General features: G+C 42.7%; 1 protein-coding gene across 1 annotated transcript in view; it reads right to left on the bottom strand.

Moving 5' to 3' along the window:
- NDRG3 (NDRG family member 3) overlaps window positions 1-7,578 on the bottom strand; it is a 70,908-nt gene extending 63,330 nt beyond the window's left edge. Inside the window, exon 1 of the mRNA XM_006764513.2 lies at window positions 7,556-7,578. The gene's annotated coding sequence lies outside the window, so the exon portion shown is untranslated. The remainder of the gene's footprint in view (window positions 1-7,555) is intronic.
- Between the last annotated feature and the right edge of the window lie 7,809 nt (window positions 7,579-15,387).

Here is a 15,387-nt window from a genome sequence, read left to right as displayed (position 1 = left end):
AAAATTCCATCTATTTCTTGGTAACCAGTTTCAGAAACAATGGTTATTTCTTGCTTTTTGTTAGAACAGTGAGCCTCAATCACCTGGATATCTTGTTCAGGATCTTAGGCATAATCAGCTTTGAGTGATGACAATCCAATAAGTGACCTCATCATATGAGGAGTGAAGATCATTTGAGTTGAGATGAAGAACAGAAAGGCTAGATTATTAGCACCAATCAAACCCTAATAGAGATGAGGAGAATGGGACAGAGGAAGACAATTTAATTTTATCCTGCCTTCTTCTAAAAAAGATTTCAGATGGGAATTCAAAAAGATTCAACAGCCTCCCCCCCCCCCCCGCCCCAAATAAATAAATAAATAAATAATTCAACAGACCAGACTAATTAGAAGGGGAATGATGTACTGGAGAAAGATAGAGTTTAGTAGTTTAGTGCAGAAATCTAGTTGATGGGGAGTGGAGGAAATCAATGGGGAGGGGGGAGGGAGACATCTTTAATACTTTCAACAATAAAGATATATTGAAACAAAAGAAAGAAATCTAGCTGGCAGGTGAAAAGAGCCTGAGCCGGCTATTAAAATCACAGATATAAAGAAAGGAAATCAGGGGTATAATACTGATAAAAACATTGTGAGGTCAGAGAAGTCAGGTTTTGCCAGGGTTTTGTTTGGGTTCAGAACAAGCCACCCCAAGATGTGCTTAAGTAGTACATGGATTATTTCGAGCTCCCCTGCCCCCAACTATCTAGGAGCCTGGCTCACATTAAGAGTTATCACACACACACAAAAAAAAGCCCAACCAGTGTAGCTCAGTGGTTGAGCCATGAACCAAGAGTTCACCAGTTCGATTCCTGGTCGGGGCACATGCCAGGGTTGGGGACACAGAGTGGAGTGAGATTTAGTGAGGAAAATCTGTGTAGGTGCTAAAGGAGAGCAGAGCTTGTCACCCCAAAATATGCCTCTGTGGGATATTGATTATTTCAGGCTGATTAATTTTAAGAAACAGCAGACAAGGGAAAAGCTCTGAAAACCAAGTAGAAGGACATTGTAAAAGGACATTTACAACTGTAGAAGGACACTTCCATCTGTAGAAGTGTTTTCCTCACTATACCATGCCTGCGTTTACTATCAATGATGAAGACATGGACTTAACTCTATACAACAATCTTATTTTTATTTATTGCACTTTGCCGGGTAATTTCCCAGAGGTCACTCTCTAGCCCCAATACCTATTGTCTTTAGCTGAAGGTGGTATTTAAGGTGATGGCTTGACATTTTGGAGAGTTACTCATCAGTTTTCCTGGGTCTCTCCCCTGTATACAGGAGGTGTTCATTTTATTAAACGTTGTTTTTCTCCTGTTAATCTGTCTTGTGTCAACTTGATTATTAGGCCAGCCAGAAGGGTAGAAGGAAAATTATTTTTTCTCCCTGACAGCACTCACCAAACCAGAGATGTTGAGGAGCTGTAGGCCTTGGGCTCTTCTGGAAGACAACTCAGTGATAGAAAAGAAAGCAGAACCAATAAGAAACAAAGAAAAAATGCTCAAGAGATGCAAGAGGTAATGCAGAAATACAAAGTCAAAGAAGTCAAGGGAGAAGAGAAGTTTACATGAAAGGGGAGAAAACCGTCAAATACTGGAGGAAAGGAGGTGGGGAAGGAAGTCTAAGAAGGAGACATTATCTTTGGCAGTGAAAGTCAACAGTATTAAAACCTAGGAAAAATGAGGTTCAGTTCTCCATGCTAAAAAAAAAAAGCCCATGACTATTACCTTTTAGAAATACAGAAACTGACATTTCTGAATTTAAATGTAAGCAAAAATGTTCTTAGGATGGCCAGGAGAGGCACCAGTGTTCTTTGATATTTAGCACTTGAGAGGACCTTTAAAGATCAAAACTACTGAGTTTTAATTTTTGCACCAAAACTCTGAAGTAGAGGACAGAAAAACATGTAGGGGTACTGGTTGAAGTGTTGATGAGACAGCTAGGGCTCTATAGAACACAGTTTAAATAAAGTCCAACAATATATTTGTGGACAAAAAGGGGCCACATGCTAGCTACCCTGAGAAGCTCTGGGAAGGCCTATGTGACAGCCTTGCAAACTCACAAAGACCTAAAGTAACCACAAAGGATGGTAGGAAATTAAAACTTTTAAAATTAAAACGTAGTCTAAGGCGGGTAGTCCTGTCCTAGGCCTGTATCAACTTTGATCTTTACTGAGCCTATTGTCTTTTTGCATCTAAGATAACATACCTTTGGAATGTCTGGGTAACTTCCCTTTTTCTGGATCCCTCAGGGCACAACCAATGCACCAGGGCAGAGACCACAAATTACCTCATCGTTATTGTTATCATGTAACTATCCTGTACCCACTTATGTAAAAGAAGCATGTGTCTATCATTTTACTTTTTTAAAAAAATATTTTTTTATTGATTTCAGAGGGGAAGGGAGAGGGAGAGATAGAAACATCAATGATGAGAGAGAATCACTGATGGGCTGCCTCCTGCACTCCCTCCACTGGGGACGAAACCCGCAACCTGGACATGTGCCCCTGGCCAGAATCAAACCTGGGACCCTTCAGTCCGGAGGCCGACGCCCTATCCACTGAGCCAAACCCGCTATCATTTAAATATATATATCTTTATTGATTTCAGAGAGGGAGGGAGAGATAGAAACATCAATGATAATAAAGAATCATCAATTGGCTGCTTCCAGCACACCCTCTACTGCGGATCGAGCCAGCAACCTGGGCCCTGACTAGGAACCAAACCGGTAACCTCCTAGTTCAGTGGTCGCCAACCTTTCAGACCTCACGGACCACCGGTTAGCGACCGCTGTCCTAGTTCACAGGTCAATGCTCAACCACTGATCCACGCCAGGTGGGCTATCGTTTTACTTCATTTGACCACCTCCCCCTTTGCTTTCTCCCACATCCCTAATCTATCACCAATGGACTTCATGTAACCCACTTACGTCTCCTCTTTTGATTGTAATGTATAAAACAAGGTGGAAAAACTGCCATTCTCCATATCATTACCACAGTATTTTGAGATTCTGCTTCCAGGCAACTGTCAACAGTTTGGCTCATATAAACTCACAAAAATTCTTTATAGCAAGCATGTCAAACTTGCGGCTGGCAGGTCGCATGCCTCAAACAAGTTTGACATGCTTGCTTTGAATGTTTGAATGTTTGAAGGTTTGAATGTTTCTTACCTTAACATATTTCTGAGTGCAACCTTTGCCCACACAGAAAAAATGAATGCCCAGATTCTTCCAGTCAAGGAAAGAGCCCTTAAGCACATCAGATGTGGACTCTAGACCCAGGAAGGCCCCTATCTAGTTGAGTGGTACTGGGCAAAGCATATTTCCTTTCTAGACCTCAGTTCCTCCACCTGTCAAGGGAAGAGGTTGGGCAGGATGACCTTTTGGCCCCTGACAGGGCTGACATTCGTGACGTAGGAGCTCCCTGTACATGTTTTGATTTTACATTCTCCCCCATCTCATTTGATTCCATACTACAATCCTAAGAGGTCACTCAGTTATCAACCTGATTAGATTCAAAGACTAGTTGAAGGTCACTTGCAAATCAGCGGGAAGATGCACTTGGTCTGACCCCAGGCACATGAGGGTCTCAGGCTTTAGCTCACTCTGCATTGTGTCCATTTAGTCAGAGAAAGCTCACTGAGATTTCCAGTGCTTAAAAACATTGCTTTGTTACTGAAAAAAGGCAGTAAGGGACTCTGTGTACTATTGGCTTTCTAAACTACAAGCTGTCTTGTTATGTAGCTTTTCCCTGACCAAGGTAATTTGTGAGGTCTTCATCAGGTTTTGCCAGGATGTACTTGATGCCAGGCCACTCGTTTATATTCTAGAGGCAAAGTCAATCACTTTTGGTTTTGGCAAAATTGCAGACAGAAAACCAAAACAGGATGAAGGCTATAAACAAAGAGGCATACTGAGGAAAATGAGCTGGACAGGAAAATGAGCTGGACAGGGCCAGCTGGAGCTGGTGCTGAAATAGTTATGGCTGAAGAGCTGCAGAAAGAGACCAGGGGACTGACAGAGAAGGTAGACAGTGGGGCTCCTACAACAGCAAGCTGATGCACATCCTCTCTTTTTATCTACGAACCAGTGGCCGAATGAGTAGTATAGCACTTTACAATTTACAAAGCACCTTTACATCTGACAACACATTGGATGATCACAAAGGTACTATGAAGGAAAACACGGGGCACTGGCATCTGTTGCAGCAATAGGGAAACTGAGGCTTAAAGAGGTTGAAATGGAGTGACCAAAACAATATAACTAATAAATGCAACAGCTGGGACTGAAAACAAATTTTCTCCTGATCCCAATGCTTACTCTATGTCCTGTATCATACTGCCTCCCAGGTTATCACAGATTAAGACTTGGGGGTAAAAAGGAGAGACATTCAGAAGATTGCCTCACTGCACTGCACCCACCCCACACTGAGGACCTCTTTATCTCTGGTCCTAAATTACACTGAGTGGTTAAGATCAGGCCACAGGCTCGAGGATTAAACCCTAATATGAAATTAATAACAAGAAAGCTGAGATTTGGAACTGGAGTTTGCCTTCACCCATTAATTCAATTAAATAGGAGAGATTAAATTTATAAACAAACCACTACAGTTCAAGCAAACTCGAAGGCAGTTTCTCAACCTCAGCAGCAGTGACATTTTGGACCAGATGTTTTTGTGTAGGGGAGTGTCATGTACATAGAATGTTTAGGAACATTCCCAGCCTCTACCCACTGAATGACAGTAGCACCTGCCTCCAACAATTGTGACAACCCAACAGGTCTCCAGATATTACCAAATGTCCTCTGGGGGGCAAAGCTTCGGCTAAGTTGAGAACCATCGCTCTAAGGGTTATGGAGGTTTAGGGCAAAAATCAGTTAATACAGTTAATGTAGATGCAGAGAAAAAGATTCATGGAGAAAGTAACATGTGAACTGGACCTTGAAGAACAGATAAAGTCCTGGTCCAGAGTCTAAACTGGTTGGAGCATTTTCCCGTAGACCAAGGAGTTTGCGGGTTCGACTCCTGATCAGGACATACCTATAATGTGGGTGATACCCAGTCAGGGCATGTAAGGGAGGTAATCCATAGATGTTTGGATCTCTCTCTTTCTCTTTCTCTCTCTCTCTCTCTCTCTCTCTCTCTCTCTCCCTCTCCCTCTCCCTCTCCCTCTCTCTCTCCCTCTCTCCACGATCATCCCCCCAACCATACGCTCGGGTGAGCATTAAAAATAAAAAAATGTAGATAAAATTCCTGTAGGTGGAGAGGATAAGACTAAGAAGGAATTCCAGAAAGGGAGGTTAACTTAAACACAAGGAGATGAGAAAGTACAGGTCTGCTAGAAAATGATCCAGTTTGGCAAGAGCAGAAGGTTCTTGTTGGAAATAGGAGATAAGGTTAAAAATGCCCATTGAAGTCAGGTCAGAAAAAGCTATTCATCAGCTAATATTTACAAGATATACACACACACAATGAGATAATCAACAATACAAGATATCACAAAGATGTTTAATAGTGTAGAAGTCAAACCGATGGCACTGTGTGTCCCACCTCCCCAAGAGGACAGAATGTTGCTTGAGTACCACATCTTACACTGCATCTACTGTTCATCGCATTTATTCAGAGCTAAACAAAACTTGGAACCAGGCTAGAGGTGGGAGAAATAACTAAGGACTGGAATGGTCAGGAGTTCCCCAAAGGAGATAAGAATGATGGGCCTTGAATGGATATATTTTGAATCGTTCTAAGGGAAGAGGACATTCCAGGTAAGGACATCAGGGTGGGGAAAAAAACAAATGTACAAAATATATCCAGGAAGACACCAAAGAGATTAATGTAGCTGGGAAGAAGACAAGACTGGTCAGAACACAGAGCACATAAATGGGACTTTATGTATGAAAAACCACTGAGGGTTCCTGAGCAGAATGACACAACTGTTCAATACATGGTCATCTAACCTAGCAGTTCTTAGCTACACGTTAGAAAGACTGGAAGCTTTGAAGAATAGCAATACCCAGACTCCAACTCAAAAGATCCAATTTAATCAGGCTAGGGTAGGGCCCTGATACTGTTTTTAAAACTTCACAAATGATTCTTATATGTAACTAGGACTGAGACCCACTGGCCTACAGTCATGCCCTCATCCTTAGATGCGAAGAGAGACCTAGAAATTTAAGCTATTTGCCTAAATTCACACAGCCGTTTAGGTGAGGGGCTGGGACTGGCATCTGGACTCCTATTCCAGGCTCTGAAATATCTCACAGAGTACTGGGCTAAATTCCATACATCAGTCTATAAGAAGCACAATTATCTGATGACTTCACTCTCAAGTTTTGCCAGGGTTAAAGCCTGAATTAATCCTATATAATAAAAGGCTAATATGCAAACTGTCCCCAAGGGGAAGGAGTTCGACTGACTGGGAGTTAGACGTGTGCTGACCACCAGGGGGTGGTGCGGAACATGGTGGGCATTGGTGACACAGCGCTGGCAGCGGGCAGCAGTGGAGGCGTTGCCAGCCCTGATGGGCCCTAACAGCGGACCGTGGCAGGATGGTGGAGCAGGTGAGTGGGCGGCGCCAGGCCAAGGCGATGTGAGTGGGGGCCCCGATTGCCCTGTAGGTTACCCCATAGATCAGCCCTGATCACTGGCCAGGCCTAGGGACCCTACCCATGCACAAATTTCATGCACTGGGCCTCTAGTCTAATCATAAAACTCCTGGCTTAAGCATCCCCACAAGCATCTAGGGCAGTAGTCTCAACCTTGGCTGCACACTAGAATCACCTGGGAATCTTTTTAAAATCTTGATTTCTGGGCCTCATCCTCCAGAAATTCTGTTTCTTTGTTACTAATGTTGTGGCCCCACCCCATAACAAAGAAACAGAATTTCCGGAGGATGAGGCCCAGAAATCAGAATTTTAAAAAGATTCCCAGGTGATTCTAATGTGCAGCCAAGATTGAGAACCACTGATCTAGGGTAATAGATGTTGGTTTCACTGCTGTCTCCTGGGGGCCCTTAGGAAAGGAAAGGGTCTCAGGAGACTCCCCAGAAAGCATAATAAATGAGCCAAACCACCCAACTCCATGAAAGAAACAATGACTTTTTTTTTTTTTAAATATATTTTATTGAGTTTTTACAGAGAGGAAAGGAGAGAGATAGAGAGTTAGAAACATTGATCAGCTGCCTCCTGCACACTCCCCACTGGGGATATGCCCGCAACCAAGGCACATGCCCTTGACCGGAATCGAACCTGGGACCTTTCAGTCCGCAGGCTGACGCTCTATCCACTGAGCCAAACCAGTTTCGGCGAAACAATGACTTTTTAAAATACAACTCGCTTAGCTTTTGTACTACATAAAGGGAAGTCTGAGTTCCTAGTCACCAGAAGAAATATTCTCAGAGATTCTATACCATAAGTAAAGGTGGGGAGGAAAGTGATTAAAGGTATGTGCTAAAGCATGCTTACAGACCCTCATTTTAACAGGAAAATAGTCCACAGCCTTGGATAAGGGCCATCCACACCTTGTGTTTTTCTGAAAAGTGCAGCAGCAGCACCCTTTACAACAGGCCCACCTTCCCACTGTGTGATTCCTGGATTCTGGCAGCAGGTGGTAAGTAAGAAGTTTGCAAAGATTGTTAAGCTGGAAAACTGAGTCTGTCCTATACTATATTCATTCTATTCATTACAAGGTACTGGTACAAGCAACTACTAGAACAAAACAATGCCCATCTAGGGGCCTTCTCAAAAACTTCAGACACCTATCAACCAGGCGAAGCTCTAACATGGAGGTCATATTAAAGGAACTCTAGAAGCAGAAGCACTAACCTCTGCCTTCCACTCTTGAAAAATGCAGCTCAGGATACTAAGAAAGCGACTGCTGGCAAGGCCCTGGTATGTGCTCTGGGTTCCTACCAGCTATAAGGCAGAATCCCTGAAAACAATTTGTTCTTTAACACAACTCGAGTAAAGAACAACCAGAGTCCTAAGATGCAGTACTTAATTCTCATACTAGCTTAATTTATTAAGCAGTTCCTATATGCCAGATACCGTGATAAGCACTTTATCCATTCATTATTTCATTTTATTTTCCAACACACTTGTCAAATAGGTACTGTAATTGTAATCCTTCCTATTTTATAGAAGAAACTGATACTTGGTGGGGTTTTGTAATAGGCTAAAGGTCACACAGCTGGTGGATTGCAGAGTAAGGATGTGAACATGAGTGGCCTGGATCTAGAACTTGGGTAGGCCTCTATAAACAACTTTTCCTACTTGATGCCAACTAACCATTAATTCTTCTACTTATTTTCTCAGGTTTGGCTACTGGTATTTACCAGGATCTTATTGAGCAAATAATTCTGAAACTGAAGAGCACCATATAAAGTTTAGGTATCATTCATACAATGTTGGATATTATTAGGTATTAGCATTATTACTTTAATTAGTAGGAGAGAACAACACCTACCTGGGGGTATTTGAAAAGCAACCCTGTGGGCTGTCTAATCATCCAAAATCACATTTTAGTCAAAACCCTAGTTAAACCCACCTTTCGACACAAAGATTTACAAGATGGGACATCTTCAAGTAAACAGGATAGTACCAGTGTTAAAAGATTCGACATCCTCAAATATTGTAGCCCTGGCTGGTGTTGCTCAGTTGGTTGAGCATCATCCCATGCATCAAAAGGTTGCTGGTTCGATTCCTGGTCAGGGCACAGAGTTTCTGGCTTGATCCTTGGTTGGGAACGTACAGGAGGCAGTCTATCGAGGTCGGCTCTCACATGGATGTTTCTCTTTCTCCCTCTTCCTCTCTCTAAAATTTTTTTAAATACACACACACATATTTAAAAACAACAACTGAAGAATGGGCAGGAGGGGTCCTGTTCCCAAAGCTTTCTCAATTGCAGGGAGAACGAGACAACAGCCTGATTCCTCTTTTCTCTCTCTGCTAAGTATTATGGCTTCACATAACATAGTTTTAGAGCTAAAATATCACAATTTTTTAAAAAATATATTTTATTGATTTTTTACAGAGAGGAAGGGAGAGAGATAGAGAGCCAGAAACATCGATGAGAGAGAAACATCGATCAGCTGCCCCCTGCACATCCACTGGGGATGTGCCCGCAACCCAGGCACATGCCCCCGACGGAATCCAACCTGGGACCCCTCAGTCCGCAGGCCGACGCTCTATCCACCGAGCCAAACCGGTTTCGGCATAAAATATCACAATTTTAAAAAGCATTCCATTTTAATCATAGGATGAAAATTCAGACTTCAAAATGTAGAAGCATTTTAAGGATGAAACTGTCATTTTAAATAAACAACCGTGTCTATTTTGAAAGCAAAGAATATTTCTGGAAAAATTATCATATGACTGCTAATCTTAGGTTAGCATTATAAATGGGAAGCAACTTCACACTGTGTTTATGAGTGACATACAATTTTCCTTCCCCTGATTTATTATGTTTGTTTTTAGACGATTACTCTACAAGTTCCCCCCAAGTAACAGCTATAGCCTTCAAACCTGAAACATTATCTATGTAATAATAATAAAAATAATAATAATAATACTGCCCTGACCAGTTGCTCAGTGGTTAGAGTGTCAGCTTTTGGATCAAAGGATCATGGGTTCGATTCCTGGTCAAGGGCACATACCTTGGTTGCAGGTTCCATCCCCAGTCTCGAGTGCAGGAGGCAACCAGTCACTGTGTCTCTCTGACATCAATGTTTCTCTCTCTCTCTCTCTCTCTCTCTCTTTCTCTCTCCCCTCACCCCCTATTTCTTCCACTTTCTCTCTAAAGACCAATGTGAAAAAATATCCTCGGTAAGGAGTAAAATAAAATACTGAAAAACATATAACAGAAAAAATCTTAATAAATAATAAAATCAAGTGTGAAGAGTGGCTGTAGCAGAAATTTTTACTTGATCACTTGAAAACCCCGAAGTGTAGAATATAGGTCTTTCTGGTGGTAAAGAGATTATAGTCTAATGACACAGCCCAAGCCTGGAGTGAGCCACACATCTACTTAAGAAATTAATTTTCGTATAGTAAACCTCTGAGGAAGATAAAATGGAGCGGCACCTCCACACAAAAAGTTAGGGAGAATGCCTACTCCATATTTCACATTCCTCAATAGCAATCAAGTGTAACAACATAGCCTATTTGATCATGTAAATAGTGTCTACATAGAATTCAACTCAGAATGCAATAAAGCCATTATTTCCTCCAGAGTACACCCCATTCAACTATCAACAATGGACATTTATTTGGGACTGATAATATGTCAAACTCTGTGAGGCATTGTGAGAAACATGACAGAATTTTGAGTCACTATACCATCCCTGTCACTGAAAAGATAAGATCAAAAGACATAATACAACCCTTTTTTGTATGGTATTTAAACATTCTCCATGTATCTCAGTTAATTTCACATAATAAATATTTAATGGACAGATTGTAGGTGAAGGGTATAAACGCAGTAGAATTAGCACTGTGATTAAAGAAAACACTTTCCCAGGTTGCAGGCTTGATCCCCAATAGGGGGCGTGCAGGAGGCAACCTATCAGTGATTCTCTCTCATCATTGATGTTTCTCTCTTTCTCTCCCTCTTCCTTCCACTCTGAAATCAATAAAAATATAAAAAAAGAAAAAAGAAAACACTTTCATTTATTTTTTAAAATATATTTTATTGATTTTTTACAGAGAGGAAGGGAGAGAGATAGTCAGAAACATCGATGAGAGAGAAACATCGATCAGCTGCCCCCTGCACATCTCCCACTGGAGATGTGCCCGCAACCCAGGTACATGCCCTTGACCGGAATCGAACCTGGGACCCCCCAGTCCGCAGGCCGACGCTCTATCCACTGAGCCAAACCGGTTTCGGCGAAAACACTTTCATTTAGCAAAGAAAGCCCTGAAATCTAACATGTACTCATAAATCTAGGTTTAGTTTCTGTGTTCCATTTCCAAGCATCTCTTTAAAAAAGGATGGGTTGTGGAGGGTTTAAAAGGGCCTTTCAGTATAGATGACTTGACACCCAGTTCTGCAGTAAAATCCAAAATGCTTTCAATTTTTGGACCTGAAAGTCCTTGACATACCTCTTCTTTTCAACATCCCTCTTCAGACTTGTCAATTTTTCCTCCAGAATCTCCCATTTGTCCTTTTCTTTCTGTCTTCACTTCTTGTCTGGATTTGCTCATTCATTCATCATTTACCAAATGTCTATTATCTGCCACCAACAGAGCTAGACCTTCATCCTTACTCTTATGAAGCTCACATGATACTCAGTAGAGCTGTTATCTGCCCATCTCAATCACCAGACTGCAAGCTTTAGCAAAGGCTTTGTATTTCCAGATCCTAGCAGCATCTGGCATACAGCAAACACTCTAAAAATGTTTGTTGTGTGACACCAGATTACTTCAGCTAGCTCTTTTTTAATCCACAAATATTTTAGTACAGTATACATCTTCAAAAAGGACTTTCGCTTTTTTTAAAATACAAAAACAATATGTGCATAATGCAAAAATATAGAAAGGCATTAGGTAAAAAGTGAATTCTCCAACACCTAAAAAATCCCACTTCCACAGGTGACTACTACTACAGTTTACAATGTATATTTCCAGAACTCTCTTATGCTGGTATGTAACATGCACCTGTGCACATGCACGTGCGCACACACACACTTTTTTTGGAACAAGTTCTTTGATAGTTTCTGATACTACCTTCTCAACCTTCTAATCTAGTGATTCTCAAAGTACTGTCCCTGGATTAGAAGCATTAGAATCATCAGGGAACTTGTTAGAAATACAAATTCTCGGGCCCCACTCCAATGGACTGAGTCAGACATTCTGGGTTTTAATAATCTTTGCAGGTGATTCTGAAGTGCACTAAAGGCTGAGAACTACTGCTCTCATCTAGTCAGGTCACCCTGGACGTCAGCTTTTTTACAGTCCCTTAAACACATCAACCATTGTTACCTTCAAAATGCTTTCCTTGTCCTTTTGATTAAGTCTGACCCTACCAATCTGTCAAAGCCCAGAAAGTCCTAACTCCTCCCCAAAGTGTTCTCACTGCCACAGCACCTCTTCCAACTCCAATGCCACACCTAGGCCCTCTACCACAGGAGTTAACAGTAAGGTACACTGTCTTCATTAGCAGAGAATAGTTCTTACTATTAAAAAGGCCTTTCATAATAGATTACCTGACACCCAGTTCTGCAGTAAACCCAAAATGCTATAAATCTTTGGACCTGAAAGTCCTTGACACACCTATTACGATCTGTTGGGGAATATTTTCCCAAGAGACCATAAACTCCTTGAAAACATGGATCATATTTTTGTTATCTCTTCCTCAATTCTGCTCTAAGCACATAAATGGAATTTTCATAGAGTTGCTGGTTAATGCCTTTAAGGATGAATTCACTGAAATATTGATAAAACTTTAATGAATAAAAGTCTAGATTTCAAGTTTTAGCCCCAGGTCTGTGACCTTGGACAAGTTCACTCCTTAGCATGAAGGCTGTAAAAGTGAGTTTGAACTCAATGACTTGATGCCTCCTTTCAGCCTGAACAATGTATGATTTTATGAAATGTTCCCATGTTGAACATCTTATTCCATTATACTTTCACTAGAGGCCCAATGCACGAAATTTGTGCATGGGGGTGGTCCCTAAGCCTGGCCAGTGATCGAAGTGGGAGCCTCTGGCGTGGAAAGGCAGGTCCCAGCTGACTTCTGGGCCCTGGGAAGCACCTGGGCCCTTGGGCCCCCACATGCCCCACTCCGCCTGAGTCACAGTGCCTGGGTCCCTATGCAGAGATGTGGTAAGCGCGGCTGGACACTGTGGGTCGAGGCACAGCGTGGGCCTCTAGGCCGGCCAGCAGTGCCGCATGAAAGCCGGGAAGGCAGCGTGCTCTTTCCCGGCTGGCCTCGCAGACGAGCTCCTGCACGAACCCACAGGGAGCCTGAATGCCCCTGCAGTCCTGTTGCCTGTGGCCCGGCTCACCCGGAAAAGGCCACACGGGTGCGGGGTGGGCTCCTTGTGGGCACCCAGCACCTAAGCGCAGGGGCTTCCCTGGCTCACCTCCCAGGGGAGGGTAGCAGGGGGAGTGAGAACTAACTGCATTCTCACTGCACCTCAGTCCCCATGCCCCCCACCCCACCCCAACCCTTGTCCCCAGGTAGCCAGCGAGAGGTCACAGAGTGTCACCAACGCCTGCCATGTTCCACACTGCCTCCTGGTGACCAGCACACATCACAGCAAGCGGTGGAACTCCCAGTTGAATGACCTCAGAGGGGACAATTTGCATATTAGGCTTTTATTATATAGGATATTGCTTTGCTTGTAATGCTATTATGGCAATTTTTAGACCTAACTTGAGTTATAATTAGATATGGTGTTTCCCAGTTAGCTAGCAAGCTCTTTCAACAGGAACCATGTTTTATTAAATGGTGAATCTTCCACCATTCCCAGCATCATGTCTTCCACATTACAGCTTAATATATTTGCAGAAAATTATTTGGAAAAACTCTTTAAAAAGCCTCATTTATGTAGAGAACCTATGCACAGATCTGCTGTCTCCCCAAGGACCCTTTTGAATATTTATTATTATAAATACTATGAAATGATTTATGGTAAAAATTGTGATTACTTTGGTAGCACCACGGGCAGTCAGCCACAAGAGGCAAAAAATGTAAAAATGAATCTAAGCATTTAGAGACAGACTAAAAGACCACAAGCCTCAGGCTACCTTACTATAAGATTCAAATAAAAACTGTCCTGTACATTTATACCAACTCCAGTGTTGGGGGTTAGTAAACAGGCTTCTTGATGCAGGAGCCTTATCTGAAAATTTTCAGAAACAGGGTGGACTAGAGACCTTTGAGTGGTGGACCTAAAAGGAGGGACATCGCACGGGGGGGGAAAAAAGTTCCCTTTTTTCTTTTCTTCTTTCTTTTTATTATATCTATGAGAAGATAAATGTTAGCTGAACCTATTGTGGTAATCCATGAATAATGTATGTAAGTCAAACCATCATGCTGCACCTCTTACATTTATACAGAGATATATGTCAGTTATTTCTCAATAAAACTGGAAAAAATAACATAAAGGCAGGAACAGCAAAGAGAAATCGAAGGGCAAGTAGGAAGTACAGAAAGGCAGCAAGAAAACATCACTCGGAGTAACGAAAATTCACCGAATCTTTACCAAAGGCTTGAAGCTGCCAAGAAGGTCCCTGACCTCAAGGGGCTAATAGTTTCATTGTGTTTGTGTGTAATCTTAATTGGGAAAATCAAGCAAGGAAGGCTTCACAGAGAAGCTGGTGAGTCAGTAGGACTCTGAAGTGTGTCCAGAGGAATTTACCAAGGGAAAAAAAAGGCAGTTTGAGTTTGAGTTAGTTATTTTCGGGAGGAAGCATTCACATGCATTTACAGCTGTGCCTTTGGGGCTTTAAATCATGGTAGCTTCTTATATTCAATGGCACTCTGTCAATGCGCTTTCTCTTTTTACTTTAGCTTAAATCCTAAGATGTTCCAGGCCAATGTTGGACTAGAGCCAGAAAGTCCCAGAATGAGGTGAGTGCTCGCCAAATCTGCTCTGTCACCTCCACATCCCGCCGGCCCAGCTAGCCGAGCCTGCTGCCCTGGCAGCCAGAAAAGGAAGGCTAATTATATCCTCTGGGGGGCCAGGGGGGGAATCTGGATGCAGGCATAGCGGGCTTACCCAGTTCTGCCCCTGAGCCGCCAGGGGAGAGCTTCCCTCCTGCGAGCCATAAGGCTCCTAGTCTACCTGTGACAGGGAGGCCAGCTCTGCAGAAAAAAGGTGCATGGAAAGAAAGGAACACCGTGGACTGGGAAATGCGGAGGTTATTGAGATAATTAAGTTTAGCAAGATCCCGGGCTCTTATGAATAACACTACTATTATTATTATTATTACAGCAACACCTCTTCAACAAGAAGAAAATACTGTCTTTGCAGTTTTTTATGACGCTGAAGAAACAAATCCAGAGATAAATGCATTTCAAATTATTATAAAGGTTCAAGATCAAATTCCAACTGTACTGGCCAGGGACCCCGAGGCAAGAGGCAGTCCGCGCCTCTTGCCAGCCGCGTGACCTTGGGCTGGCACTTCACCTCTGCCTCGGTTTCCTCGTTTGTCAAGAGGGGTGACGGAGCCCCTTCCTCGCGGGCTCGCCGTCGTGGGGTCGCGCCACAGGGGATTCGTCGCTGCATGGGGGACGCGCGGGTGGAAAGGGAGCTCACCGCCCATCTCCCAGCCTTTGGCTCTGGGGTGGTTTGATTTTTTATATTAGTCTGGTTTCATTTTTTTAAATTTATTATTAGTCAAGGTATTA

The sequence above is a fragment of the Myotis davidii genome, unplaced genomic scaffold, assembly GCF_000327345.1.
Source record: "Myotis davidii unplaced genomic scaffold, ASM32734v1 scaffold38, whole genome shotgun sequence".
Classification (NCBI taxonomy): Eukaryota; Metazoa; Chordata; class Mammalia; order Chiroptera; family Vespertilionidae; genus Myotis; species Myotis davidii.
This window is presented reverse-complemented; position numbering and strand designations above follow the sequence as displayed.